Below are 6,090 nucleotides of genomic sequence, written 5' to 3'. Positions count from 1 at the left end.
CTCTGAAATCTGGCAACAATATTCCTAGGAGTTTTCTTTTTGGGATATATTTCAGGAGGGATCAGTGGATTCTTTCAATTTCTATTTTTACCCTCTGACTCTAGAATATCAGGGCAGTTCTCCTTGATAATTTCTTGAAACATGATATCTAGTCTCTTTTTTTGATCATGGCTTTCAGGTAGTGCAATAATTATTAAATTGTCTCCTGGATCTATTTTCCAGGTCAGTGGTTTTTTCCAATGAGGTATTTCACATTGTCTTCCATTTTTTCATTTCTTTGGTTCTGTTTTATAATAACTTGATTTCACATAAAGTCACTAGCTTCCACTTGCTTTTTAAGGTAGTATTTTCTTCAGTGGTCCGTTGGACCTCCTTTTCCATTTGGCTAATTCTGCCTTTCAAGGCATTATTCTCCTCATTGGCTTTTTGGAGCTATTTTGCCATTTGAATTACTCTATTTTTAAGGTGTTATTTTCTTCAGTATTTATTGGGTCTTGTTTAGCAAGTCATTGACTTGTTTTTCATGGTTTTCTTGCATCAGTCTCATTTCTCTTCCCAATTTTTCCTCTACGTCTCTTACTTGTTTTTTCAAATGATCTTTTGAGCTCTCCCATGGCCTGAGACTAATTCATATTTTTCTTGGAGACTTTTGATGTAGGCTCTTTGACTTTGTTGGCTTCTGGCTGTATGTTTTGGTCTTCTTTGTCACCAAAGAAAGATTCCAAAGTCTGAGTCTGAATCTGATTCTGTTTTTGCTGCCTGTTCACGTTCCCAGTCAACTACTTGACTCTTGAGCTTTTGTCATGGTATGACTGCATGTAAAGTAGTGAGTACTTTGTCCCAAACTTTAGGGTCTGTGCTGTTGTTTTCAGAGCTATTTCTACACAGCAAGCTTTGTCACATGAGCACTCCTCCTTCCCCAAGAACCACTAACCTGGGCCACAGTTCTTCCCACTGGGTGGTCCTGGGGCCGGAAGTAACTGCAGCTGGTAGTTCTGGAAGCAGCCTCAGAGCTGCACTACCTCCACTGCTGCCCCGGGCCAGTGGCCATCCGTGAACTCCTTCCACTCTGTCTCAGCAGTTTTTTCCCACTAACCTGTTGTATTGTCTTTGGTGTTTGTGGGTTAGAAGTCTGTTAATTGTCACAGCTGACTGATTCAGGGTGCTAGGGCCTGTTCTGCCCGGCTCCCATTCTGGTTTGTCCAGGTGCATTCCACGCTGAACTGTGCTCCACTCTGCTCTCAGCTCTGAGCGATGGACCTTACCCAGCAACCATCAAGGCTGTGTTGTACTGGAGCCCTGCTTCCGTCTGCTATTTCATGGGTTCTGCAGTTCTAGTATTTGTTCAGAGACATTTTTATAGGTCTTTGGAGGGACCTTGGGGATAGCTTTAGGCACTTCCCTGCTTTCCAGCTGTCATCTTGTCTATCCACCCCCCCCCCCCCACAATGGGGATTCTTGCTTCACCCCTGATCTTATTGGAAAACTTCTAGCTTATCTCTGTTAGAGATTAAGTTTCCCAATGGTTTTAGATAGGTCACACTTATCATTTTAAGAAAGGCTTTATTTATGCCTGTGCTTTCCATTGTTTTTAATTGGAACCAGTATTGTATTTTGGCAAAAGAGTTTTTCTGCATGTATTGAGATAATTGTATGGTTTCTCTTTGTTTTATGATTGATGTAGTCAATTATGCGGATAGTTTTCTGAATATTGAACCAGCCTTGCATCCCTGGTATATATATCCCACCAGATCATAATGTATGATCCTGGTGACATATTGCTCTAATATCCTTGCTAGTATTTTATTTAATTTTTTCGCATCAATATTCATTAGAAATATTGCCCTATATTTTTCTTTCTCTGTTTTTGCTATTCCTGGTTGAGGTATCAATACCATATTTGTTTCATAAAATTAATTTCTTAGGAATCCTACTTTGCCCATTTCTCTAAATACTTTATATAGTTTTAAAATTAATTGTTATTCAAATATTTGGTAGAATTCATTTGTGAATGCATTTGCTTTAGTGGATTTTTGCTGAGGAGCTCATCGGTGACTTATTTAATTTGTTTTTCTAAGATGGGGTTATTTAAGTATTCTAGTTCCTCTTTTATGAAAGTAGGCAATTTATATTTTTGTAAATATTTGTCCAATTTCCTGAGATTTTTAGATTTATTGGCCAGTAATTGAACAAAGTATCTCCTAATAATTTGTGTAATATCATCTTCATTGGTGTTGAATTCACTCCTTTCATTTTTGATGCTGCAATTTGTTTTTCTTCTTTTTTTTAATCAAATTAACCAATACTTTATTTTAATATTTTTTCATTAAAAACAGGTCCTAGTTTTATTTATTAGCTCAACTTTACTCAGTTTCATTTTTCCTAATCTCTTTCACTTTTAGAATTTTCAATTTGGAATTTAATTGGAAATTTTAAATTTGTTCCTTTTATTTTTTTAGTTGCATGCCCAGTTCATTAATCTATTATTTCTCTATTTTATTAATGTAAGCTCTTAAAGATACAAAATTTCCCTGAAACACTGCTTTAGATGCATGACATGAATGTTGGTATGTTGTTTCATCACTGTTATTCTCTTTAATTAAATGATTTATTATTTTTATAATTGGTTCTTAGATCTACTCATCCTTTAGTTTATATTCTTTTGATTCCAATTAATTTTAAATGTGTTTCCATAGACTTTATTGAAAATTACCTTGCTTTGCTATCTGAAAAAATGAATATAATATTTCTGCTTTCCTGCATTTGTTTGTGAAGTTTTTATGATGTAATACATGGTTAATGTTGGGGAAGGTGCTGTGAAAAGCTAAGAAAAAGGTCCTTTTTTACTATTCCATTTCATTTTTTCCCCAAAGATCTCTCATATTTAACTTTTCTTAAGTTCTTTCTTGGTTTTTTTTAAGTGTTAGATTTATCTAATTCTGAGAGGGACACATGAAGGTACTCCACTAATAGAGTTTTCCTGGCTATTTCCTCCTGTCACAGATTTAACTTTTTCTCTCTGTATTCAGATGTGATGCAACACACAGGACTTGACAGCTACAACATTGAAGAATCGTAGGTCATGAAATATGATTTTCCAGAAGGCAAAGGATTTAGGACTACAACCAAGTCACTTACCAAGCAAAACAGTATAAGACATCAAGGGAAAATGGTCATGCAATGAAATAGAAGGATTTCAAGCTTTCATAAGGAGACCAGAAACCAAAAATTTAACCTCCAGTATCAAGAACCAAGAGAAGCATAAACAGTTAAAAAGGGAAAAAAACATGAGGGATTCAATACAGCTAAACTGTTTATATCACTACATGGGAAGATGATACTTCAAATTCTTAAAAATTATATCACCAATAAACAGCTAGAAGGAATATACATACACAGAGGTCATGGGTATAAGGTGAATTTGAGGGAATGCCACAAAAAATAATTAAAGGATGAGAAAGAGGAGTGAAATAGGTGTAGAAGGAAGGGAGAGGTAGAATGGGGTGAATTATTTCACATTAAGAGCAGAAGACTTTTTAGAGTGGAGGGGAAGATGGGAGTGTGGGTAACAAGCATTGCTTGAACCTTATTCTCATCAATATTGCCTCAAAGAGGAAATAATGTATATAATCAGTTGAATATAGAAATCTATCCTAACAAAGGGGAGTGAGGACTGATAGAAGGGAGGGAAGATTGGGGGAGGTGCTGGAAAGAAGTAAGGACAGACAGAAAAAAGAAAAGCAGGGAGGGAAAAACACAGGAAACAATCAAAACTGTAATGTGAATGGCACAAACTTCCCCATAAAATAAAAGCAGAGAGCTGAGTGGGTCAAAAACCAGAATCCTACAATATGTTGTTTACAAGAAAGATACTCTAGAGACACACACAGAATAAAGGTAATGGGCTGGAGCAGTATCTATTATGCATAGAAAAGCAGGAGTAGCAATTCTGATTTCAGAGGAAGTAAAACAGGTAAGGAAGGGGGGCGGAGCCAAGATGGCGGCTGGTAAGCAGGGAATAGTGTGAGCTCCATATGGAGACCCTCCAAAAACTTATAAAAATTGGCTCTGAACCAATTCTAGAACGGCAGAACCCACAAAACAGCAGAGGGAAGCAGGGCTCCAGCCCAGGACAGCCTGGATGGTCTCTGGGTGAGGTCTATCCCACATGGAGCTTGGAGCTGGGAGCTGGGAGCTGAGAACGGAGTGCAGCAGAGCCCAGCCTGAGTGGTGTGGACCATCCAGACCAGAAGCCGGGCAGAGGGGGCCCTAGCGCCCTGATTCAGTGAGCTGCGGCAGTTACGAGACTTCTCAACCCACAAACACCAAAGACTGCGGAGAAGGTTAGTGGGAAAAGCTGCGGGAGTGGAAGGAGTTCACGGTTCAGCTTCCAGCCCTGGGGGCAGCAGAGGTGGGGCAGCTACAGCTGTTGTTACTTCCGACTCCAGGCCCACCTGGTGGGAGGAATTAAGTGGCGGATCAGAGCAGGGGTGCACAGCCTGCCGAAGATCTAAGCCCAGTTCGGGTTGGGGTTCCTTGGGGAAGGAACAGTGCTGGCTGTGGCAGAGCTGGCACCTCCCCCCCAAATGTGGAACATAGAACTCTGTAATCTACAAGCAGTCATACCCCACTGAAAAACTCAAGGGTCAAGTTAGTTGGCTGGGAATATGGCCAGGCAGCGAAAACGCACCCAGATTCAGTCTCAGACGTTGCATTCTTTCTTTGCTGACAAAGAAGACCAAAACATACAGACAGAAGAAATTAATAAAGTCAAAGAGCCTACAACAGAAACCTCAAAGAAAAACAGGAACTGGTCCCAGGCCATGGAAGAGCTCAGAAAGGAGTTGGAAAAGCAAGTTAGAGAAGTAGAGGAAAAATTGGGAAGAGAAATGAGAAGGATGTGAGAAAACCATGAAAAACAAGTCAATGACTTGCTAAAGGAGACCCAAAAAAATACTGAAAAATACACTGAAGAAAACAACACCTTAAAAAACTGACTAACTCAAATGGCAAAAGAGCTCCAAAAAGCCAATGAGGAGAAGAATGCCTTGAAAGGCAGAATTAGCCAAATTGAAAAGGAGGTCCAAAAGACCACTGAAGAAAATGCTACTTTAAAAATTAGATTGGAGCAAGTGGAAGCTAGTGACTTGATGAGAAATCAGGATATTATAAAACAGAACCAAAGGAATGAAAAAATGGAAGACAATGTGAAATATCTCCTTGGAAAAACCACTGACCTGGAAAATAGATCCAGGAGAGATAATTTAAAAATTATTGGACTACCTGAAAGCCATGATCAAAAAAAGAGCCTAGATACCATCTTTCAAGAAATTATCAAGGAGAACTGCCCTGATATTCTAGAGCCACAGGGCAAAATAGAAATTGAAAGAATCCATCGATCGCCTCCTCAAATAGATCCCAAAAAGAAATCTCCTAGGAATATTGTTGTCAAATTCCAGAGCTCCCAGATCAAGGAGAAAATACTGCAAGCAGCCAGAAAGAAACAATTTGAGTATTGTGGAAACACAATCAGAATAACTCAAGATCTGGCAGCTTCTACATTAAGAGATCGAAGGGCTTGGAATGCGATATTCCGGAGGTCAATGGAGCTTGGATTAAAACCTAGAATCACCTACCCAGCAAAACTGAGTATCATGTTCCAAGGCAAAATATGGATTTTCAATAAAATAGAGGACTTTCAAGCTTTCTCAGTGAAAAGACCAGAACTGAATAGAAAATTTGACTTTCAAACACAAGAATCAAGAGAAGCATGAAAAGGTAATCAAGAAACGGAAATTGCAAGGGACTTACTAAAGTTGAACTGTTTTGTTTACATTCCTACATGGAAAGATGATGTGTATGATTCATGAGACCTCAGTATTAGGGTAGTTGAAGGGAATATGTGTATGTATATATTTATGTATATATATATATAAGTGAATGTGTATGTATGTATGTATCTATGTGTATGTGTATGCATGCGTATGTATGTATATAAATATCTGTGTGTTTATATATGTATATATGTATACATATATATATATATATATGTAAAAGAGAGAGAGCAGACACAGGGTGAGTTGAGGATGA

This window comes from Trichosurus vulpecula, chromosome 2 (assembly GCF_011100635.1).
Source record: "Trichosurus vulpecula isolate mTriVul1 chromosome 2, mTriVul1.pri, whole genome shotgun sequence".
Lineage (NCBI taxonomy): Eukaryota > Metazoa > Chordata > Mammalia > Diprotodontia > Phalangeridae > Trichosurus > Trichosurus vulpecula.
This window is presented reverse-complemented; position numbering follows the sequence as displayed.